The sequence below is a fragment of the Muntiacus reevesi genome, chromosome 12 (assembly GCF_963930625.1).
Source record: "Muntiacus reevesi chromosome 12, mMunRee1.1, whole genome shotgun sequence".
Classification (NCBI taxonomy): domain Eukaryota; kingdom Metazoa; phylum Chordata; class Mammalia; order Artiodactyla; family Cervidae; genus Muntiacus; species Muntiacus reevesi.
This window is the reverse complement of record NC_089260.1, coordinates 76,303,327-76,326,305: the sequence shown is the minus strand read 5'-3', so window position 1 is coordinate 76,326,305 and position 22,979 is coordinate 76,303,327. Positions and strand designations below refer to the sequence as shown.

The following is a 22,979-nucleotide window of genomic DNA, read 5'->3' as shown; positions in this document are numbered from 1 at the left end:
GGCCCCTCCCAGTGTGGGAAGCTCCCTCCTCTGCCCCACAGGTCCGCGAGGGCTGCTTGTGTTCACGGGTTTTGGTTGAGTCGACCTTCTTCTCAGCTGAGGGAGTGAAGAACGCAGAGACATTTGGTCCGCTCCCACTCTGCTGCGGAAGAGGAAATGCTTCAGGTGGGAGAGTGGGTACCCCCGACTGCTGTGAGAGCTGAGCCCTGTAGGACCGGCACCCCTGGTACACCCACAGCCCTGGGAGCCCAACCTGCCTGGGACTGAAACAGATCCTCCCTTCAAGCGGGTAACAGGGACCCCCACAACTTCTGGACTGGATTGAACAGGTGCGAAGGACAGGATGATGTGGAAGGTGTTTATTTTTGCTGAGGTGGACCACGGGCCTCCTGGGGCTGGGCTGGCCAGTTGAGAGGGCAACAGGCGGCCCCAGGACTGGGCCCTGTGGTGGGAACACGTCCCAGGACAGGCTTTGAGTGCATGTGTGTGTGTGGGTGGGCGAGGGTGTGCTGGGTTGGCACCGTGCTGGTGAATGGTGCCCCTTCCCTTCTGAGTCTGAGCTCCGGGGCTCCTCACAGGGCCAGAGGAGGGTGGTGCCCAGACTGAGAAGGAGCCCTCCAGTCAAGGCACAGGGGCTGGTCCTCACTTGGATCACCCGTTACACAGATCCTTTACACAGCAGGTCACGTTCCACACTTCAGTTTAGTGTTAGATGCGTCTAGCAATCTCTTAATGAGCTCCGTAGGTGTCTGGCAGGAAGAGACACAGTCCCTGATATCTAATTCAATCGTGTCTGTGGGCATAAAATGAGGCGTCTGCGGTGGCGTCCCCTCTGACCCTCCTGGGGTTGACTGTCCTAACTCTCTCCCCTGATGCACTGGGCCCCCTGTTTCACTGGTGAAATTCCCATCCTGTCCCACCAAGCACCGCTGCCCCCCGACCCAGGTGGCCGCTGGGAGCTAGCCCGTCTCTGTACTGATGGGGACACAGAGGAAGGCCGTTGTGGGGCAGGGCTCTGCCCAAGGCGACACTGCCATTGGCCCCTTGTTTCTCTGAGAAACCCCCTCCATCAACCTCCCACTCTGGATGCTGGGGACTCACCTCTTCCCACGGGCAAGGTCAGGTTGCCCGTGTAGCAGACAGTGGAGTCCGAGTTGCATTCACTCGTTGGGCACCGCATGAAACTGGGGAACTTGCTGAGGGTCCCACAGGAGTAGCAGCGCAGGCTCTGAGCTGGGGTCAGGCAGGGACACGGGCCCAAGCTCAGAGGGCACAAGGCCGGCCGCAGACTCCCACACAACAGGACAGAGTTGTGTGGGAGCATCCCTCTGGGCGACTGCCTCCGCGCCCTCTGTAGGAACTGTGGCCCCTTCCCACCCTCTCGGCTCCCAGAGGGCAGACCCCTCCCATGCTCACAACCACAGCCTCTCACAGGGCATTGCCACCCATGCCCTGTGGGCCAGGTCCCTCACTGCCCTGGCACTCACCGAGCTCTGCGCACAGTGCGAGGACCAGAGGATGAGAAGGAGACGACACAGGCCCGTGGGTCCACCGGGGCACCTCCGTTTCAGGCTCCTGCCTCCCCTCCCCAAGACTAGCCCTCCCTGATTGGCCCCCCAGCCAATAGCGGCTCCCGCGTGTACTCACCAGTGGCTTCACACTCCTTCTGGTGAGCCGGCGTCTGGTGCCCCTTCCCTGGCAGCCTACTGTTATATCCCCCAGAACCCGCGAGCCGCACCCACAGGAATGCGGGGCGGGGCTCACCTGTCAGACGGCACCGAGGCCCAGGCCAGCAGGAGGGGTGTCCTGTGGGTAGACATCCAGCCTCTCTCCTCCTTACCAGCGCTTGCTTTGGGGAGATCCTAGGAGGAGGGAACCCGGGCAGCTCCCCACTCCTCAGAGCTGTAAAACTGAGACCTCTCAGAACCGTCCATCTCCCGGCCCCTTCCTCCTCTGGGGCCCGAGCCCCCGGCCCCCAGGCTGCCTGCGGTCTTCTGTGCATTCCCCACATGGCTGTGGGGAGCCCTCTCCTGGGTACCCATGTCCTCAGGTTCCCTGGGTACTTGCTGTCTTCCCAGCGAGCCCCTTCATGGCAGCTCTGCCGTCAGAAAGCTCACTGTTGTGCTCACCTGATGAGGGACATGGACCAGGGGGATCCTGCCCTTCTGTGGGGTAAAGAGGATGCTGTCGAGGGCTGCTCCAGGCACACGTGGGAGGCAGTGTGTCCTGCCTAAGTTAGCTGAGTTAGCTGTGCCCCCTCAGACTCCACTTCCAGAGATCTCTGTGGGGCCGAGCCTGCCCGTCCGTCCTGGTGCTGTCTAAGAGAGATGTTGGCTGGGCAAAGAAAGACTTGGGAGGAAGAAGTATTTCATACTGCCGCCTCAGAGAGGGGGTGTGTGTGTGGACCACAGAGGGGTGCCACCAGAAAGGCCCCCCCATACAGGTAGAGAGAGACAGGACCTGAGAGCAGAACCTTTCCAGGTCTCAGGGGTTACACTGTTCCAAGTGCAGGGGCTGACCTGGTCATCCAGTTTCAGCTGCTTTTGAGTGTGAGTTCAGATTAGGACAGGAAGATGCTAGTTGAGTGCTGGAGCAGGAACTCAAAAGGGTGGATGCTTTCCCTTTCAGCTCTGTCGTGACAATACTGGACGCACTGGATAAGTTTGAGGTGTGTAGTATGATTTAACTTACACGCATCGTGCAATGATGCACAAGACATTTAGTGACATTCAGTCACACAGGTAACAAATTAAGATAGAGAAATTTGTTTTCTTGTGATGAGAAAGACTTTGCTCTCTTAACTTTCATAGATAACATGCAGTGGTGGTACTTATGTTAATCGTGTTGTACATTACACTCCTAGTACTTCTTTATCTTTCAGCTGGAAGTTTGTACCATTTGATAACTTTCATCCAGTCTCCCCTCCCCACATGTCTCTAGTAGCCACAAACCTGTTCTCTTTTTCCATGAGTTTGTTTGTCTGTGAAGTGTAATTTACCTACAATACTAGGTCAGTTCCCATTATGTGACATAGTGATTTGACATTGCCATACGTTGCAAAATGATCAGCATAGTACCTCCAGTTACCATCTGTCACCATACAAAGAAGCTACATAATTACTGATTCTATTTCCCACAGTGTACAGTCCATCCTCGTGACTTATTTAGTGACTGGCAGTTTGTCCATCTTAATCTCCCTCGTCTGTTTCTTCCCTCCCCCAGTCCTTTCCTCCTACTACCTGACAATCACCTGTGTACATTTGTTCATTTGTTTTGTTTTTTAGATTCCACATATAAGTAAATCATACAGTATTTGTCTTTGAGAGACATTTCAATTAACAGAATACCTTCTATGTCCATTCATATTGCTACAAATGGCAAGATTTCATTCTTTTTTATGACTAACACTCCATTGTGTTTATACCACATCTTTCTTATTCATTCATCTATTGATGAGTGATTAAGGTTGCTTCTATAACTTGACTATTGTGATTAATGCTGCAACGAACACTGGAGGTACATGTTACCATTTCTAATCAGTGTTTACCTTTTCTTTGGATAGATATCCAGGAGTGTAATTTCTGGATCATATGGCAGTTCTATTTTTAGTATTTTGATGAATCTTCATACTGTTTTCCGTACTGGTTACACCAATTAACATTCTCATGAATAATGCATAAGGATTCCCCTTTCTCCACACCCTCACCAACACTTGTTATTTGTTGTCTTTTTGATGATAGCCTTTGTGACAGGTGTGAGGTGTTATCTCATTGTGGTTTTGATTTGCATTTCCCTGATGAATGGTGATGAGCATCTTTTCATGTGTCTTTTGGCCATCTGTATGTATCCTTTGAAAAAATGTCTATTAAGGCCCTCTGTCCATTTTTAATCTTGTTGTTTATTTTTTGATATTTATTTGTATGAGTTCTTTGCATATTTTGGATATTAACCCCTTGTTAGATATATCTTTGCAAATACCTTCTATTATTCAGTAAGTGGCCTTTTCATTTTGTTGGTTTCCTCTGCCATGTGAAAGCCTTTAAGTTTGATTTGGTCCCCTTTATTTTTGCTTCTGTTTCCCTTGTTTGAGGAGACAGATCCAAAATAATATTGCTAAGACCAAAATCAAAGAGTGATCTATGTTTTCTTCTAGGAGTTTTATGGTTGCAAGTCTTATATTTAAGTATTTAATCCATTTTGAGCTTATTTTTGTATTAGTTCAGTTGCTCAGTCCTGTTCAACTCTTTGTGACCCCATGGACTGCAGCATGCCAGGCTTCCTGTCCATTATCAACTCCTGGAGCTTACTCAGATTCATGTCCATCGAGTCAGTGATGCCATCCAACCATCTCATCCACTGTCATCACCTTCTCCTCCTGCCTTCAATCTTTCCCAGCATCAGGGTGTTTTCCAGTGAGTAAGTTCTTCGCATAAAGTGGCCAAAGTATTGGAGTTTCAGCTTCAGCATCAGTCCTTCCAATGAATATTCAGGGCTGATTTCCTTGAGGATTGACCAGTTGGATCTCCTTGTAGTCCAAGGGACTCTCAAGAATCTTTGTATATGGTATGAGAAATAGTCCATCTTGATTATTTTGATAATTGATATTGAGAAAGTTGATATTACTACGAATAATTCTCTGTAGCTCTCCAGTTTTCCAACACCATTTATAGAAGAAACTGTCTTTCCCTCATTGAATATTTTTGCCTTCTTTATTGTAGATTTTGACCCATGGAAGTGTGGGTTCATTTCTACACTTTCTATTCTGCTACATTGATCTATTTGTCTCTTTTTGTGACAGTACTATACTGTCTTGATTGCTGCAGCTTTGTACTATAGGTTGAAATCAGGAAATGCTATTTTTTTTCCTCTCTCAAGATTGTTTTGACTATTCAAGGTCTTCCGTGTTTTCATAATGATTTTATAATTATTTATTCTAATTCTGTAAAAAATGTCATTGGTGTTTTGATAGGGGTTGCACTGAATCAGTAGATAGCCTTGGGGAGTATGATTATTTTAGCAATATTAATTCTTCAATCCATAAGTACAGTATCTTTCCATCTGTTTGTGTCTTCTTCAATTTCTTTCATCAGTATCTTCTAGTTTTCCAAGTATAGGTCTTTTACCTCCTGTTAGATTTATTCCCAGGTATTCTATTCTTTTTGATGTGAGTGTAAATGTAGTCTTAATTTCTCTCTGGATTGTTTATTTTTAATGCATTGAAATAGAACAGATTTATGCATACTATTTTTGTATCCTGCAACTTTATGAAATCCATTTATGAGCTTTAGTAGTTTTTGACAGTGTCTTTGGGAATTTCTGTATGTAGTATCATGCCATCTGAAAATAGTGACAGTTTTGCTTCTTCCTTTCCAATTTGGATTCCTTAAAAATTTTTTTCTTGTCTAATTGTTGGGGCTAGGACTTCCAATGCTCTGTTGAATAGAAGTGTTGAATGTGGGCATCCTTGTCTTATTCCTGATCTTAGAGGAAATGCTGTCAGCTTTTCACTACTAAGTCTGACATTAACTGTGAGCTTGTCATAGGTGCATACTCAGTCAGTCAGTTGTGTCTGACTCTATGCGACCCCATGGACTGTGGCCCACCAGGCCCCTCTGCTTATGGAATTTCCCAGGCTAGAATACTGGAGTGGGTTTCCATTTCCTCCTCTAAGCAATCTTCCTGATTCAGGGATCAAACCCATGTCTCCTGCATTGGCAAGCAAATTCTTTACCCCTGAGACACCTGGGAAGCCAGTTGAGCTTGTCATAAATGACTTTTATTATGCTGAGGTATACCCACATTGTTGAGAGTTTATTTTTATCATAAAAAGTTGTTGACTTTTGTCAACATTGTTTCTGCATCTATTGAGAGATTGTATGTTTTTTATTTTTCAAGTCACTAATGTGGTGTACTGCATTGATTGATTTGTGGATATTGAACCATCCTTGAATCACTGGGAAAAATCTCCCTTGATTATGGTGTATGATCTTTTTAATGTATTGTTGTATTCAGTTTGCTAATATTTTCTTGAGGATTTTTCACCTATGTTCATCAGCGATATTGACCTATAAGTTTCTTTTTTTGTGTGATATCTTCATCTGGTTTGGTATAAGGGTCATGCTAACCTTGTAGAATGAGTTCAGAAGTGTTCTTTCCTCTGCAATGTTTGGGAATAGTTTGAGGATAGATGTTAACTCTTCCTTAAATGTTTGGTAGAAGTCACATGTGAAGCCACCTAGTCTTGGGACTTTTGTTTGTTGGGAATTTTAAAATTACTGATTCAATTTCATTACTGGTAATTGGTCTGTTTATGTTTTCTATTTCTTTCTGACTCAGTCTTGGGGAATTGTACACTCTAGCAATGCGTCCATTTCTTCTAGATTATCCATTTTATTGATTTATACTTGTTCATAGTAATCTCTTATTTATAATCTCTTTGTATCTCTTTTTTTTCCTCTTTGTATTTCTGTGGTGTCAGTTGTAACTTCCTTTTCACTTCTGATTGTATTGATTTGGGCCCTCTCTCTTTTTTTCTTAGTGAGTTTACCTAAAGATTTATCTCTTTTTTTAACCTTCAAAGAGCTAGCTCTAGTTTCACTGAGTTTTTCTATTGTTTTAGTCTCTGTTTCATTTATTTCTGCTCTGTTCTTTAGGATTTCTTAATGTCTACTAAGTCTGGTTTTGCTTTTTCTTTTTCTCTTTTTTTAGGTTGTTTATATTAGATTTTTCTTATATTCTAAGGTAGGTTTGTATGGTATAAATGTTTTATAACATTTTATAACTGCTTTTGCTGCATTCCATAGATTTTGGATTATTGTGGTTTTGTTTTCTTTCATCTCCAGGTATTTTTGATTTCCTTTTGATTTCTTCAGTGACCCGTTGGTTGTTTTTATAGTATATTGTTTAGCATCTACATGTTTTTATTTTTGTGTGTGTGTTCTTCTTCTTCTTCGGTAGTTGGTTTTTAGTCTCACAGCATTATGATTGGAAACGATGCTTGCTACGACTTCAGTCTTCTTGAATTTATTAGTGCTTGGACTGTGGCTCAGCCTGTGATCTACCCGGGAGGATGCCCCATGTGTGCTTGATTAGAGTATGTATTCTACTGTTTTTGGATGAAATGGTCTCTATATAGCTATTAAATACTTATGATATAATGTGCCATTTAAGGCTAATATTTCCTTATCCATTTTCTGTCTGGATCATCAGTTCATTGATGTAAGTGGGGTGTTAAAGTCCCTTACTCTTGTTGTGTTAATGTCAGTTTTTCCTTTTATGTCTGTTAATGTTTGCTTTATATATTTAGGTGCTTCTATATTGGGTACATATGTACTTACAGTTATGTTATCTTCTACTTGGATTGGTTTCTTTAGCAAAATAGAGGATTTTTTTTTTTTTTAACACATTGCTCTTTCTCTCTCTCTGACTCTTTCTTCTTCCTTTCGTCTTTCCCATATTCCCTCTTTCTCTCTCTCTCCGTCTCCCTCTTCTCTAAGGCCAAGGGAAGGATAGAGTCCAAGGCCATCAGTAACCTATACTGGAGTAAAAAGTAGTCTGAGTGCCAAGAAGATGGAGAGTCAAGTGAAACTCAACTTCCCTGGTAGCTTAGTGGTAAAGAACCTTCCTGCCAATGCAGGAGACTTGGGCTTGATCACTGGGTTGGGAAAATTCCCTGGAGAAGGAAATGACAACCCATTCTATCATTCTTGCCTCAGAAATCCCATGGACAGAGGAGCCTGGAGGGCTCCAGTCTGTGGGGTCACAAAAGTGTCAGGCACAACTGAGCAACTTAACAATAACAACAAGTGAAACCCAAAGACAAGTACATTTATGGCTATGCCACAAATGAAGGCCAACACCAACAAATAACAGTCAAGGTTGAAACCATGACCAAGGCCAGCCTGGAGCCAAAGCTGAGGCCAAACAAGCTAAACACTGGTTTCTGTGCATCATGACAGGTACCTACAACAGTTTTGAGCCACACTGCAGATCAAGACTGATAGTATAGTGTTCTGAAGTTTTTTCCCTCAGTCCCACAAACTTGGCATATTGTACCCCATGTAACCCAGTGTTGAACCAGAAACTTTGGAATGGATTTATATGTATGTTTCATAAATCTTTATTGTGATAAAATGTACATTATATAAAATTTGCTATTTTAACCATTTTAAGTATACAGTTCTGTAGAATTAAGTGTATATATATTATTGTGCAACCATGACCAGGATCCATCTCCAGAATCTTTTCAGCTTCCCAAACTGAAACTCTACATCCACTAAATGCTAACTCCCTATCCTCTCCCCTCAACCTCTGGAAACCATCATTCTATTTTCTGTTTCTGAATTTAACTACTCTAGGGATATCATATATAGAACCATACAACATCTGTCCTTTTGTGATGGTTTATTTCCATTAACATGTCTTCAAGATCAAGATTTATCTGCGTTGTATCATGTGTCAGCATTTTATTCCTTTTTAAGGTTGAATAACATTTTGTGAATAGATGGACCACATTGTGTTTTATTTATTCATGGACTGGGAGACAGTATTGTTATGACATCATTATACTACCCAAAGCAGTCTACAGACTCAATGCAATCCCTGTCAAAAAGTCAACAGACATTTGAGGTGTTTCCATATTTTAGTTACTATGAATAATATTATTATGAACATCTACAAATGTCTGTTTGAGAACCTGTGTCTCTTTGGGCTCTGATACCTAAAAGTGGAATTGCTGGATCATATGGTAATTCTATGTTTACTTTTTTGTGAAACCACCATTGTGTTTTTCATAGCAGTTGACTCAGTTTACATTCTCACAAGCAGGGCATAATAGTTCTAATTTCTCCACATTTTTATTAATTCTAGTATTATTTTAGATAGCAGTCATCCTAATCAATGCAAAGTGACATCTCACTGGGGTTTTATTTGCATTTCATCAACGATTATTGATGTTGAGCATCTTTTCAAGTGCTTTTGGTCATTTGCATTTCTCCTTTGAAGAACGGTTGTGCAAGTCCTTTGATGATGCTGACGCTGACTTTTAACTGCAAGAGTGTTTTCTAATGTATTCTGGATTTTAGCACCTTATCAGATATATGACTTGCAAACATCTTCTCTGTTCCATAAGCTGCCTTTCACTATGCTCATTGTGTCCTTTCCTGTATAAAAGTTTTAAAACTTTGATGTAGTCCAACTTATCTATTTTTACTTTTGTTGCTTTTGATTTTGGTGTCAGCCAAGAAATCATTGCCAAATGCAGCGTTATTAAGTGGTTCCCCTATATTTTCTAAGAGTTTTAGTTTTAGGTCTGTGATCCATATTGAGTTATTTTTTGTTTATGGTGTAAAGCAAGAGTCCAGCTTCGTTACATCGTATGTGGATACCCAGTTTACCCAATACAACTTTTCTCCACTTTTCTCCATTGAATGATCTTGGCATCTTTGTTTAAAAACATTTGACTGCTTATGCAAGGGTTTATTTTTTTGACTCTCCACTTTACTCCTTTGGTCTATATTCTGTCTTTATGCTAGTGCCATATTGGTTTGATTTCTATATCTTTGTAATAAGCTTTGCAGAGAGGAAGTGTGAGACCTCCAACTTTGTTTTTCTTTTTCAAAATTGTTTTGTTAATTTGGGGTCCTTTTCTCAATGTATTTTCAAATTTCCCTCGTGATTTCTTCTTTGACCCATTGTTTATCTAACAGTGGATTGTTTAATTGCCACATATTTGTAGATTCTCCAGCTTTCCCTCTACTTATGTTTTCTAGTTTCATTCCATTGTGATCAAAAAGATATTTTGTATGATTTCAACCTTTTAATATTTGTGGAGACTTGTTTTGTAACCTCACATATAGTTTATCCTATATAGGATACTCACGTCCTCTTGAGAAGAATATATCTTTGTTATTGTTGGCTTAAGCAAATTTTCTACATCTGTTAGATCCCAGTGACCTGATTGTTGTTGTTGCTCAGCTGCTCAGTTGTGTCCGACTGTTTGTGACCCCATGGAATGAAGCACGCCTGGCTTCCCTGTCCTTCACCATGTCCTGGAGTTTACTCAAACTCATGTCCATTGGGTCGGTGATGCCATCCAACCATCTCACCCTCTGTTGTCCTCTTCTCCTGCCTTCATCTTTCCCAGCATTAGGGTCTTTTTCAATGAGTCAGGTCTTTGCATCTGGTGGCCAAAGTATTGGAGCTTCAACTTCAACATCAGTCCTTCCAATGAATATTCAGGGTTGATTAACATTGTTCAAATCCTGTATTTTTCATAATTTTTAATAGGAGAATAATTACTTTACCATATTGTCTTGATTGGGCTTCCCTTGTAGCTCAGTTGGTAAAGAATCTGCTTGCAATGTCAGAGAATAAGTTCCATTTCTGAGTCAGGAAGAGCCCCTGGAGAAGGAAATGGCAACCCACTCCAGTATTCTTGCCTGAAGAATTCCATGGACAGAGGAGCCTGGCAGGCTACAGTCCATGGGATCGCAAGAGTCAGACACGACTTATCTACTAAACAACCATTATGTTGATTTCCGCCACACATCAACATGAATCAGTCATAGGTTTACATATGTCCCCTCCCTCCTGAACCTCCCTCCCACATCTCACTGCATTCTACCCCTCTAGGTTGTCACAGAGCACCAGATAAAATCCTGTATTTTTAAAGCTTTTATCAGGCTTTAAAAGCAGATAAAGCTCTTCTCTTTTACTTCATGAAAATCTTGCTTAAAATTGGTATAATTTCTTCATGAAACATGATAAAACCCATCAATAAAGTTATCTGAGCCTGATGTTTTCTTTGACAGCCATTTTTATTTTTCTTTAAGATAGCTATTCAGATTTTCTTTCTGTTTTCATAAATTGTGTTTTTTAAAATATTCATTCCATTCAAGTTGTTGAAATCATGACATCAAGCTGTTTAAAACTGTCAGGCGCTCAGCTCAGCTGAAGAGACACCTGAGATGTTCTAATTTGGAGCAGGTGACTTAAACAACAGGCCAAATGTGACAGTAACATTGACATCTTTAATCAGAAAGGTGCTAAACCAGAGAAAGTGGTGACTGTCCTTTGCTCCATTTTTGCTCATGGGATGGCCCACTGATGGAGGGGCAGATGGATCAGACACTTGTGGGGGTGGTCTCACTGGTAGTGAGCGGGGGCTACTCTCTAGTTGCAGTGTGCAGACCTCTTATTGCAGGAAACTCTTGTTGCAGAGCACAGGCGCTAAGGCATGTAGGCTTCAGTAGTTGTGACTCACAGACTCTACAGGCTTAAGTATTTGTGGCACACAGGCTTAGTTGCCTTGAAGCAAGTGAAATCCTCCCAGACCTAGCACATGTCTCCTGCATTGGCAGATGGGTTTTTAACCACTGAACCACCAGAGAAGTCCTCCTCTTTCATCTGTAATATTGCAAAACTGTGTTTTCTGTCTTTTTTTTTTATTGGTTAGTCTTTCTAGGATTAAAAGATATCAGTTTTATCAGTCTTCAAGGAGTACATTTTTGGCACTATTCACTTTATTATTTGCTCATTTTTATTTCATTGTTTTGTGCTTCTTATGATTTTCTCTCTCCTACTATTTCATGTTTAATTTCACTCACTTTTTTAGCTCCATCAGGAGGAAACTTTTTTTTTTTTTTTTTTTTACAAAAGTTTATTCTTAAATGTACAATAGGTTCCAAGACAACACATCATTCTAGCTATAGGCGGCAACAGATATCATGGCAGGGAATTCAGGTGTTTAAACAGGAATGGAACTAAGGGTCATCACTGCCTCAGGTGCAAGGGAACAGCTTACTTTTTGCTAGATTTCTTAATTCCACCAGTGGCCAGGGGGCCTTTCCCCACGGCCTTTGCTTTTAGCTCCTCAAGTTTCTTCTGCTCCTCCTTCTGCTTCTGCTTGAATGCCTTATCTTCCTCGTCCATCTCCTTGGCTTGCTTCTTGGCTGCTTCAGGGGCTTCTTCTTGCCACCTTCGCGGCCCGACATGGCGCCTGCCGCCCCTTCCCCAGACCCTGCCACCGGAAGCGGAGCCCATCAGGAGGAAACTTATACCCCTGGTTTTCTTTCTTATTTTCTAATTTAGGTATTTAAACTATGTATTTAATGTATGCAGGTCAGGAAGCAACAGTTAGAACTGGACATGGAACAACAGACTGGTTCCAAATAGGAAAAGGAGTATGTCAAGGCTGTATATTGTCACCCTGCTTATTTAACTTATATGCAGAGTACATCCAGAGAAGGAAATGGCAACCCACTCCTGTATTCTTGCCTGGAGAATCCCAGGGACAGAGGAGTCTGGTGGGGCACTGTACATGGGGTCGCACAGAGTCGGATACGACTGAAGCAACTTAGCAGCAGCAGCAGAGTACATCATGAGAAATGCTGGGCTAGATGAAGCACAAGCTGGAATCAAGATTGCTGGGAGAAATATCAATAACCTCAGATATGCAAATGACACCACCCTTATGGCAGAAAGTGAAGAAGAACTAAAAAGCCTCTTGATGAAAGTGAAACAGGAGAGTGAAAAAGTTGGCTTAAAGCTTAACATTCAGAAAACTAAGATCATGGCATCTGGTCCCATCACTTCATGGCAAATAGATGGGGAAACAGTGGAAACGGTGACTGACTTTATTTTTTTGGGCCCCAAAATCACTGTGAATGGTGACTGCAACCATGAAATTAAAGATGCTTGTTCCTTGGAAGGAAAGCTATGATCAACCTAGACAGCATATTAAAAAGCAGAGACATTACTTTGCCAACAAAGGTCCGTCTAGTCAAGGCTATGGCTTTTCCAGTAGTCATGTATAGATGTGACAGCTGGAGTATAAAGAAAGCTGAGTGCACAAGAATTGATGCTTTTGAACTGTGGTGTTGGATAAGGCTCTTGAAAGTCTCTTGGACAGCAAGGAGAGCCAACCAGTCCATCCTAAAGGAAATCAGTCCTGAATATTCACTGGATGGACTGATGCTGAAGCTGAAACTCCAATACTTTGGCCACCTGATGTGAAGAACTGACTCATTTGAAAAGACCCTGATGCTGGGAAATATTGAAGATGGGAGGAAAGGGGGACGACAGAGGATGAGATGGTTGGATGGCATCACCGCCTCAACGGACGTGAGTTTGAGTAAACTCCAGGAGTTGGTATAGACAGAGAGGCCTGGCGTGCTGCAGTCCATGGGGTTGCAAAGAGTTGGACAGGACTGAGCGACTGAACTGAATTGAAACTGTTTATTTCCCTCTAAGGCCTGCTTTTGATACTTCCCATACATTTTGATACGTTGTGATTTCATTACCACTCAGATTAAAATATTTTCTACTTCTCCTTGTCTATTTTTGAACCATTGTAATTTTAGGAGTGTGATATTTAATTTAAAAATACTTGGGGATTTACCAGATCTGAAATGTCTAAAATGGGAGCCTCTAGCCATTTGTTGCTACTGAGCACACAACATGTATCTAGTGGAAATTCAGGTGCTTTTTAAGTGTAAAACACCTGCTGGATTTTTTTTTAAAAAGTAATTATTTTAATTGGAGGCTAATTACAATATTGTAGTGATTTTTGCCATACATTGACAAGAATCAGCCATGGGTGTACATGTGTTCCCATCCTGAACTCCCCTCCCACCTCCTTCCCTATCCCATCCCTCAGGGTCATCCCAGTGCACCAGCCCTGAACACCCTGTCTCATGCATCGAACCTGTGCTGGCAATCTGTTTCACATATAATAATATACATGTTTCAATGCTATTCTCTCAGATCATCCCACCCTTGCCTTCTCCCAGAGTCCAAAAAACTGTTCTACACATCTGCGTCTCTTTTGCTGTCTTGCATATAGGGTCATCATTACCATTTTCTAAACTCCATATATATGCATTAATATACTGTATTGGTGTTTTTCTTTTTTTTTTCCATTTATTTTTATTAGTTGGAGGCTAATTACTTTACAATATTGTAGTGGTTTTTGTCATACATTGACATGAATCAGCCATGGATTTACATGTGTTCCCCATCCCGATCTCCCCTCCCACTTACCTCTCTACCCGATCCCTCTGGGTCTTCCCAGTGCACCAGGCCCGAGCACTTGTCTCATACATCCAACCTGGGCTGGTAATCTGTTTCACCCAAATAATATATCTGTTTCGATGCTGTTCTCTCGAAACATCCCACCCCCGGCTTCTCCCACAGAGTCCAAAAGTCTGTTCTGTACATCTGTGTCTCTTTTTCTGTTTTGCATATAGGGTTATCGTTACCATCTTTCTAAATTCCATGTATATGTGTTAGTATACTGTATTGGTCTTTATCTTTCTGGCTTACTTCACTCTGTATAATGGGCTCCAGTTTCATCCATCTCATTAGAACTGATTCAAGTGAATTCTTTTTAATGGCTGAGTAATATTCCATGGTATATATATACCACAGCTTCCTTATCCATTCGTCTGCTGATGAGCATCTAGGTTGCTTCCATGTCCTGGCTATTATAAACAGTGCTGCGATGAACATTGGGGTGCATGTGTCTCTTTCAGATCTGGTTGCCTCAGTGTGTATGCCCAGAAGTGGGTTTGCTGGGTCATATGGCAGTTCTATTTCCAGTTTTTAAAGAAATCTCCACACCGTTCTCCATAGTGGCTGTACTAGTTTGCATTCCCACCAACAGTGTAAGAAGGTTCCCTTTTCTCCACACCCTCTCCAGCATTTATTGTTTGTAGATTTTTTTGAAAGCAGCCATTCTGACTGGTGTGAGATGGTACCTCATTGTGGTTTTGACTTGCATTTCTCTGATAATGAGTGATGTTGAGCATCTTTTCATGTGTTTGTTAGCCATCTGCATGTCTTCTTTGGAGAAATGTCTGTTTAGTTCTTTGGCCCATTTTTTGATTGGGTCGTTTATTTTTCTGGAATTGAGCTGTATGAGCTGCTTGTATATTTTTGCGATTAATTCTTTGTCAGTTGCTTCATTTGCTATTATTTTCTCCCATTCTGAAGGCTGTCTTTTCACCTTGCTTATAGTTTCCTTTGTTGTGCAAAAGCTTTTAAGTTTAATTAGGTCCCATTTGTTTATTTTTGCTTTTATTTTCATTACTCTGGGAGGTGGGTCATAGAGAACCTTGCTGTGATTTATGTCAGAGTGTTTTGCCTATGTTTTCCTCTAGTAGTTTTATGGTTTCTGATCTTATGTTTAGATTTTTAATCCATTTTGAGTTTATTTTTGTGTATGGTGTTAGAAAATATTCTAGTTTCATTCTTTTACAAGTGGTTGACCAGTTTTCCCAGCACCACTTGTTAAAGAGATTGTCTTGTCTCCATTGTATATTCTTGCCTCCTTTGTCAAAGATAAGGTGTCCATAGGTGCGTGGATTTATCTCTGATTTTCTATTTTGTTCCATTGATCTATATTTCTCTCTTTGTGCCAGTACCATACTCTCTTGATGACTGTGGCTTTGTAGTAGAGTCTGAAGTCAGGCAGGTTGATTCCTCCAGTTTCATTCTTCTTTCTCAAGATTGCTTTAGCTATTCGAGGCTTTTTGTATTTCCATACAAATAGTGAAATTATTTGTTCTAATTCCCTGAAAAATACCATTGGTAGCTTGATAGGGATTGCAATGAATCTATAGATTGATCACTATATTGATTCTTCTGATCCATGAACATGGTATATATTTCTCCATCTATTTGTGTCATCTTTTACTTCTTTCATCAGTATTTTACAGTTTTCTATATATAAGTCTTTTGTTTCTTTAGGTAGACTTATTCCTAAGTATTTTATTCTTTTTGTTGCAATGGTGAATGGAATTGTTTCATTAATTTCTCTTTCTGTTTTCTCATTGTCAATGTATAGGAATGCAAGGGATTTCTCTGTGTTAATTTTTATCCTGAAGCTTCACTATATTCATTGATTAGCTCTAGTAATTTTCTGGTAGAGTCTTTAGGGTTTTCTATGTAGAGCATCATGTAATCTGCAAACAGTGAGAGTTTTACTTCTTCTTTTCCAATCTGGATTCCTTTTATTTCTTTTTCTGCTCTGATTACTGTGGCCAAAACTTCCAAAACTATGCTGAGTAGTAGTGGTGAGAGTGGGCACCCTTGTCTTGTTCCTGACTTTAGGGGAAATGCTTTCAATTTTTTACCATTGAGGGTAATGTTTGCTGTGAGTTTGTCATATATAGCTTTTATTATGTTGAGGTATGTTGCTTCTATTCCTGCCTTTTGTAAGGTTTTTATCATAAATGGATATTGAATTTTGTCAAAGACTTTCTCTGCATCTATTGAGATAATCATATGGCTTTTATCTTTCAATTTGTTAATGTGGTGTATCACATTGATTGATTTGAAGATATTAAAGAATCCTTGCATCCTTGGGATAAAGCCCACTTGGTCATGATGTATGATCTTTTTAGTATGTTGTTGAATTTTGTTTGCTAGAATTTTGTTAAGGATTTTTACATCTATGTTCATCAGTGATATTGGCCTGGAGTTTTCTTTTTTTTTTGTGGCATCTTTGTCTGCTTTTGGAATTAGGGTGATGGTGGCCTCATAGAATGAGTTTGGAAGTTTACCTTCCTCTGCAATCTTCTGGAAGAGTTTGAGTAGAATAGGTGTTAGGTCTTCTCTAACTTTTTGGTAGAATTCAGCTGTGAAGCCATCTGGTCCTGGGCTTTTGTTTGCTGGAAGATTTCTGACTACAGTTTCGATTTCCATGCATGTGATGGGTTTGTTAAGATTTTTCATTTCTTCCTGGTTCAGTTTTGGAAAGTTATACTTTTCTAAGAATTTGTCCATTTCTTCCAAGTTGTCCATTTTATTGGCATAGAGCTGCTGATAGTAGCCTCTTATGATCCTTTGTATTTCAGTGTTGTCTGTTGTGATCTCTCCATATTCATTTCTAATTTTGTTGGCTTGATTCTTCTCCCTTTGTCTCTTGATGAGTCTGGCTAATGGTTTGTCTATTTTATTTATCTTCTCAAAGAACCAGCTTTTAGTTTTGTTGATTTTTGCTACGGTCTCTTTTATTTCTTTTGCATTTATTTCCGCCCTAATGTTTATGATTTCTTTCCTTCTACTAACACTGGGGTTCTTCATTTCTTCCTTTTCTAGTTGCTTTAGGTGTAGAGTTAGGTTATTTATTTGACTTTTCTCTTGTTTCTTGAGGTAAGCTTGTATTGCTATGAACCTTCCCCTTAGCACTGCTTTTACTGAGTCCCATAGGTTTTGGGTTGTTGTGTTTTCATTTTCATTCATTTCTTTGCATATTTTAATTTCTTTTCTGATTTCTTCTGTGATTTTTTTTTTGGTTATTCAGAAGCGTGTTGTTTAGCCTCCACATATTGGTATTTTTAATGTTTTTTTTTTTTCCTGTAGTTGACATCTAATCTTATTGCTTTGTGATCAGAAAGGATGCTTGGAATGATTTCAATTTTTTTGAATTTACCAAGGCTAGATTTGTGGCCCAGGATGTGATCTATTCTGGAGAAGGTTCCGTGTGCACTTGAGAGAAAGGTGAAATTCATTGTTTTGGGTAAAATATCCTGTAGATATCATTAAGTCTAACTGGTCCATTGTATCATTTAAAGTTTGTGTTTCCTTGTTAATTTTCTGTTTAGTTGATCTATCCATAGGTGTGAGTGGGGTATTAAAGTCTCCCACTATTATTGTGTTACTGTTAATTTCGCCTTTCATACTTGTTAGCATTTGCCTTACATACTGCGGTGCTCACATGTTGGTACATATATAATTGTTATATCTTCTTGGATTGATCCTTTGATCATTATGTAGTGTCCTTCTTCGTCTCTTTTCACAGCCTTTATTTCAAAGTCTATTTTATCTGACATGAGTATTGCTACTCCTGCTTTCTTTTGGTCTCCATTTGTGTGAAATATCTTTTTCCAGCCCTTCACTTTCAGTCTGTATGTGTCCCTTGTTTTGAGGTGGGTCTCTCGTAGACAGCGCATATAGGGGTCTTGTTTTTGTATCCATTCAGCCAGTCTTTGTCTTTTGGTTGGGGCATTCAACCCATTTATATTTAAGGTGATTATTGATAAGTATGATCCTGTTGCCATTTACTTTGTTGTTTTGGGTTTGAGTTTATACACCTTTTGTGTTTCCTGTCTAGGGAAGATCCTTTAGCATTTGTTGAAGAGCTGGTTTGGTGGTGCTGAATTCTCTCAGCTTTTGCTTGTCTGTAAAGCTTTTGATTTTTCCTTCATATTTGAATGAGATACTTGCTGCATACGGTAATCTGGGTTGTAGGTTTTTCTCTTTCATCACTTTAAGTATGTCCTGCCAAAGATCAGCTGTTATCCTTATGGGAAACCCCTTGTGTGTTATTTGTTGTTTTTCCCTTGCTGCTTTTAATCTTTTTTCTTTGTGTTTGATCTTTGTTAATTTGATTAATATGTGTCTTGGGGTGTTTTGCCTTGGGTATATCCTATTTGGGACTCTCTGGGGTTCTTGGATTTGGGTGGCTATTTCCTTCCCCATTTTAGGGAAGTTTTTCAACTATTATTTTCTCATGTATTTTCTCATGGCCTTTCTTTTTGTCTTCTCTGGGACTCCTATGATTCAAATGTTGGGGCCTTTGACATTGTCCCAGAGGTCTCTGAGGTTGTCCTCATTTCTTTTAATTCTTTTTTCTTTTTTCCTCTCTGCTTCATTTCTCTCCACCATTCTATCTTCCACCTCACTTATCCTGTCTTCTGCCTCAGTTATTCTATTGTTGATTCACTCCAGGGTGTTTTTTTATCTCAGTTATTGCATTATTCATTGTTGATTGACTTTTTAAATTTCTTTTAGGTCCTTGTTAAACATTTCTTGCATCTTCTCAATCCTTGTCTCCAGGCTATTTTTCTGTAACTCCATTTTGTTTTCAAGATTTTGGACCATTTTTACTATCATTATTCTGAACTCTCTTTCAGGTAGACTCCCTATCTCCTTCTCTTTTGTTTGGTTTGGTGGGCATTTATCATGTTCCTTTACCTGCTGGATATTTCTCTGCCTTTTCATCTTGTTTAGATTGCTGTGTTTGGGGTGGCCTTTCTGTATTCTGGCAGTTTGTTGTTCCTCTTTATTGTGTAGATTCCTCCCTGTGGGTGAGGTTCTACGAGTGGCTTGTCAAGGTTTCTTGGTTAGGGAAGCTTGCGTCGGTGTTCTGGTGGGTGGAGCTGGATTTCTTCTCTCTGGGGTGCAATGAAGTGTCCAGTAGTGAGTTTTGAGGTGTCTGTGGGCTTGGTGTGACTTTGGGTAGCCTGTATATTAAAGCTTAGGGCTACGTTCCTGCGTTGCTGGAGAATTAGTATGATATGTCTTGCTCTGGAACTTGCCGGCTCTTGGGTGGAGCTTGGTTTTAGTGTAGGTATGGAGGCTTTTGAATGAGCTCTTGTTGACTAGTGTTACCTGGAGTCAGGAGTTCTCTGGTGTTCTCAGGTTTTGGACTTTAGCCTCCTGCCTCTGGTTTTCAGCCTTATTCTTACAGCAGTCTCGAGACTCCTCTATCCATACAGCACTGATGATAAAACATCTAGGTTAATGGAGAAAAGATTCTCCACAGTGAGGGACACCCAGAAAGGTTTGCTGAGTTACATAGAGAAGAGAAGAGAGAGGAGGGAGATAGAGGTGACCAGGAGGAGATGAAGGGGAGTCAAAAAGAAAGAGACAGATCCTAGCCAGTAATCAGTGACCTAAGTGTTCTCCACAGCCCGGAGCACCCAAAGAGATTCACAGAGTTGGGTAGAGAAGAGAAGGGGGAGGGAGAAGATAGAAGTGACCTAGGGGAGAAAAAGGAGAGTCAAAAGGGGGAGAGGGCAATCAAGCCCGTAATCACACTCTTAAGTAACAATGGATACTGAAGATTGGATTCTTAAATGCACAAAATTGATAACAAATACCAAAAAGCAAAGATTAAAAATCTAGAGTAGAGGTTAGATTCTCAAAAATACAATATTTAAAAAAAAAAAATCATAAAAATTATAAAAATATATATATATGAAATTTGCTTTAAAAAATAGGGTCTTTTTAAAAAACAAGGTAATAGTAGGTTATAAAAATGAAAGTTAAAGGGGTACTAAGGGACTTAAAAATAAAAAATAAAAAAATTAAAAAATGTTAATAGTAAAAATATATCTAGGAATTTCTGTGGAGCTGTTTCATGCAGTGTGGGGTCTGTTCAGTTTCAGATAGTCCCTTGTTCCAGCTTATACTTCTCAAGGTCTATAGGCCCTTTCCAATGTAGTTGGCGCTAACTACAGGGTTTCAACCTGTTGCACCTGTCACTTCCAAAGAAGTTCCCTCTGTTTCTTTGGGCTTCTTATGTTTGCTGGTCTCTTCATTGTCCAATTTCTGCTCTGACACAGGGGGCAAAGGTGGTCACTTATTTAGGCTCACTTGTTCAGCCGTGCTGTGGGGAGGGGGGAACACTGCAGACAAATGTCACTGGTGAGTGTGGGGAATGCTTGCAGTGTCTGGGCCACACTGGGCTTGCCCCTGCTCACAGCGTGTGTGCTTTGCCGGTCTACACTGCTCAGGCTCCAGGTTGCTCTGCAGGGGAACTGTCTAAAGAGGACCCTGGGTTGCGTGCACTTCCCAGGTCTAAGCCGTTCAGGTTCAGGTTCTTGGGTATTCCACAAAGGCACAGACTTGGTTGGGCATGCGTTTTGTGCCCTTCCCAGGTCCGAGCAGCTCAGGCGACAAGGTGCTTGACGAGCGCACACTCCCCAGGTGGGCGGTGCATCTTATCACCTCCCCTGTCCCAGCCCCTCCTTTTCCTGGGTGTGCAGCGGGAGCACCGTCTCAGGTGTGCCGTGTGTCTCCTCTGGGGAGCTGATCTCTGGCCGTGACCCTCCTGACGGATGTCAACCATCCAGGATCCCAGGAAGATTTGGTTAGCAACTGGGAGCCTGCTGGCAGTTTGGTAGAGGATGCCATCTCTGGGGCAGAGATTGCACCTTTCCAGCTCTGGCTGTCGCCCGCCTGCCTCCCTGCCTCCAGTGGGGGATGGGCCAGTCCACAGTCTGCTAGCCCTCCTCTGGTATTCGCTCAGTCCTTTGTTCTGTGAGTGGCCTGGCAGTGCCTTAGGTTAGAGCTTTTCACGGGCAAGTTCTTTCTCTCTCTTCTTTCTCTCTCTCTGGCTATCCCACAGTCTGGGTTGCCATCTCACATTAGCTCCCCCAGATTGTCCTCAGGGCATTCAGGCCCAGTCACTACCCCAAGCAATGCAGTCCTCACCTCCCTATTCAGCCTCCACTTGTTGGCGGTGGATTTGGATTCAAGCATCTGGGCTACCTCTCTGGGAGTTGTCTTTAGGCACGTAATCTGTGGGTTTTATTTATTTATTTTTCCTCCCAGTTATGTTGCCCTCTGAGATTCCAAAACTCCCACAGACCTGCCGGTCAGAGGGTTTCCTGGTGTTTGGAAACTTCTCCTCTTTCACCCCATGTCGGGTCTCTGTCCTTAACTCTTTTGTCTCTTTTTTTATCTTTTATATTTTGTCCTACCTCCTTTTGAAGACAATGGGCTGACTTTCTGGGTGCCTGGTGTCCTCTGCCAGGGTTCAGAAGTTGTTTCGTGGAATTTGCTAAGCGTTCAAATGATCTTTCGATGAATTTGTTGGGGAGAAAGCGGGTTCCCCATCCTATTCCTCCACCATCTTAGGACTGCCCCCCCCCCCCAGATTTTTTTAAGACCAAAAAAAAAAAAAAAAAAAGAAAGAAAAGAAACATGAGATATCTCATGCTTGGAAATATCATTAATGTTGAAATGATAGTATTTTGGATATACTGGCTTAAGTAAAGTATATTATATTACTGATATGTTTTAAAAATATATTATTTATTTATTTATTTGGCTGCACTGGTCTTAGTTGCAGCATGTGGGATAGATTTCCCTAACCAGGGATTGAACCCAGGATCCTGCATTAGTTGGTCAGAGTCTTAGCCACTGGACCACCAGGGAAGTCCCTATTACTAATGTTAATTTAAAATTTCTTTCAACCTTTTAGTACACCTACCAGAAAGTTTAAAACTACATTTGTAACTTCCATTCTATTTTTATTAGACCGTTCTATTCTAAATATCTTTGTGTTACTGACTTTGATCTTACTCTGTAAGAATCTCATCTTTTGAGGTTGACTGGTGTTCTTATGGACCAGGATATGTCTGTCTTGAACATATGTGATACATACCTGAAAAGATTGCTTGTTTTGTGGTTATTTGACATCATGTCTTGTAAATGTCAATTAGGTCAAGTTGGCTAGTAGTATTGTTCACATCTTTTATATTCTTACTGAAATATTTTTTAAAATGAAAAAGAAAAAAAAACGAAAAGGAAAAAAAAATCCTCTTGTTCTATCAGTCTTTGAGAAAGAGGTGTTGTGTATTTGTATGTGTCTCCCTTTATGTCTATTTATTTTTGTTTCTGGTATTTTGAACTTTTGTTATAAGATGCTGTGAATAAAAAATGCCACCTGCCATATCAGTAAACAAAGGATATTGCAGCCCTCAACCACTTTAGCCATTCTGGAAGGTGAGCCACGAGGAAACTCAGGATGGAGGCAAATGGGCTGCCAGTTGCCCAGCCCTCAGCTGATGCAGTTCCTTCCCCACAAAGGTGCACCCCGAAGAGACTCAGGAGGAGAAAGCACAGGATACTGGCCCTAAAATTTGAGGTGCATATTCAAAGGAATGATTTCAGTGAGCCCAGAATTTTGCATCTTTTGATATATAGAAAAGAGCTAAATTCATTAACTTGAGATATCAGGTCTTCCTTAATGAACAATAATCTCTTGATACTCTGACTACCTGATTTTTGTTGCAAAAACTCCTATATATCCTGGCTCCTCTTCAGAGCAGTCTCTCGCAGCTAGCTGTGAAGCTGTCTTTTGAGCTTTTCTGAAGTCCTCAGAAAGTAAAATAAATAAAACATTATCTCAGCTTTTAAGCTGTTTAAGCTGTATATGTGTTTTAGTTGACAGGAAATACATGCTA

At 41.1% G+C, this 22,979-nt stretch overlaps 1 protein-coding gene and 1 pseudogene across 1 annotated transcript in view; both read right to left on the bottom strand.

Moving 5' to 3' along the window:
• Positions 1–22,979, bottom strand: part of GLI4 (GLI family zinc finger 4) — a 413,072-nt gene that overhangs the window by 141,836 nt on the left and 248,257 nt on the right. The window lies entirely within an intron of this gene.
• Positions 11,632–11,993, bottom strand: LOC136145277 (translation machinery-associated protein 7-like; annotated as a pseudogene).